We start from the raw sequence: 2,558 nt of genomic DNA, 5'->3' as shown, positions 1-2,558 counted from the left end.
TCACCAAGGGATCCCTCCTCTTAAGATAATTTCCATCTATGGTGGTTATACCCCCCTATTAAGCCAATGGGTGCCTCAAAAACCTCTTCGAAATTCATGAAAATCGATTTTACTCGTGTAGTAACTGCCACTGGCGCTTAAGCGTGGGGTCTTGGCGCTTAGGTGTGGCCTTCTCTGTTTAACTGACGCTTAAGCGCCAGATCAAGCGCTTAGGCGCCAAAACTCTTTTGCACAATTTTTCACCTTTTTGCTCCAAATTTGATCCTTTTTCACTCCTTTGCAATTTTTCATTTTAACTTGTATCTGCAAGAAAAACAAATAAAATACCTTTTATTAAAGCGTAATATCTCAAAAATAGGTATAAAAATATGCCTAAAAATACTGTATATTTTAGGTGTATCATCAGTCAAGAATCCACAATTTGTGATGTTAGTGATTATGCTATTAAGGCTGTATTAGGACAAAAGGATGACAAAGTTTTTAAAGTTATATATTATGCTAGTAAAACTCTAAATAATGCTCAAATTAATTATACTACTACTGAAAGAGAGTTATTAGCTATTTTTTATGCCTTTGCTAAATTCAGATCTTATTTAATTGGAACTAAATGTATAGTGCATACAGATCATTCTGCTATTAAATACTTGATGCAAAAGAAGGATACTAAACCAAGATTAATTAGATGGATACTTCTATTGCAAGAGTTTGATTTTACTGTGGTAGATATAACGGGAAATGATAATAAAATAGCTGATCATTGCCTAGAATAGAAATAAAAATATTAACTAATTTTGCAAATGAATATTTAGAAAATTTCCCTGATGATCATTTATATAGTATTGATGAAATGGATGTACCGTGGTACGTTGGTATAGTAAACTATATTGTAAGTGACATTCTACCACCTGATATCAAGAATCCACAATTAAAGAAATTTATCTATGATTCGAAAGACTATTTTTGGGATGACCCATATTTATATAAACAATATAAAAATTTAATTATTAGAAGATGTGTGTCTTATAAAAAAACTCAACAGATAATTAAAAGATGTCATGATTATGAATTTGGATGACATTTTGGAATAAATAGAACTACATATAAAATTTTGCAAGCAGGATTTTGTTGGTCTACTATTTTTAGAGATGTTAATGAATATATTAAAACATGCAATAAATGTCAACGAGTAGGAAATATTTTCACAAGTGACGAAATGCCTCTAAATTACACATTAGTTTATAGGACCATTTATGCCTTCATTTGGAAATTTATATATATTATTTGTTGTTGATTATATGTCTAAGTGGATTGAAGCTATTGTTGTGCCTAGATGTGACGCTCAGAGTGTTTCTAAATTTTTAATTAAAAATATTTTTACAAGATATGGATTGCCGAGAGTAATCATTACTGATGGAGGATCTCATTTCAGGAATAAGAGAATCAAAAAATTAATCAAGAAATATGATATAATGCATAGATTCTCTACTGCTTATCATCCTCAAACTAGTGGTCAAGCACAAATATCGAATCGTGAAATTAAACGCATTTTAGTAAAACTGTAAATCCTTATAAATTGGATTGGTCTGCTATACTAGATGTTGCATTATGGGCATACAGAATTGCTTATAAAACTCTTATAGGAATGTCCTCAAATATATTGATTTTTGGAAAAAAACATGTCATTTACGAGTAGAATTAGACCATAAAGAATTTTGGGCTATTAAATAATTTAATTTTAATTTAAAGGATGCTGGTGAGAAAAGTTTTTTGCAACTCAATGAACTTGAGGAGATTAGAAATGAAGCATACGATAATGTGATAATATATAAAGAGAAAATGAAAATATGACATGATCGAAAGAGTTAAGAAGAAATTTGAACCTGGACAAGAAGTTCTACTATATAATACAAGATTGAGATTGTTTCTAGGAAAACTAAAATCCATATGGTTATGACCATTTAAAGTGATTAAAGTCTATCATTATGGAACTGTTGTTATTAAAAATTCTAACACTGGAAAGATATTTAAAGTTAATGGGCATCGTTTGAAACATTATTATGAAGGTCACATACCTCAATTTAAGGAAGTTATAATGTTAAATCAACCCAACTAAACAAATGGTATGTCGGGCTGACGACGTTAAACCAAGTGTTTTGTGGGAGGCAACACATACGTATATTGCTATGTATTACTACTTAGTTTGTAAAGTGTCTTATATATTAGTAGTCTTATATATTAGTAGATAATGTATTAGTAGATAATGATCCTACACAATTGCATTTATTATAAATTAAGTCAAATAATTGTATTGGAGGAAAATTTGGAATCAAATTAAAAAAAAAGGAAAATAACAATTTTGGCCACTGGCGCCGACGGCGCCAAAATGGGCGCCACGGTGCCCTAGATAACAGACATCAGTGTCGGCAACGCCAATCAGGAGCGCCGACGACGTCGAGTGCGGTTGGAAGGTCTTAAAAAGCTTAAAGATCAGGAGCACCGATGGCGCCGAGTGCGGTTAGACTGTTTTGGCGGGGTTTGGGGCGGTTTTACTTCCTACA

This window comes from Phalaenopsis equestris, unplaced genomic scaffold, assembly GCF_001263595.1.
Source record: "Phalaenopsis equestris unplaced genomic scaffold, ASM126359v1 Scaffold208590, whole genome shotgun sequence".
Lineage (NCBI taxonomy): Eukaryota > Viridiplantae > Streptophyta > Magnoliopsida > Asparagales > Orchidaceae > Phalaenopsis > Phalaenopsis equestris.
Note: the sequence above shows the minus strand (reverse complement) of the source record.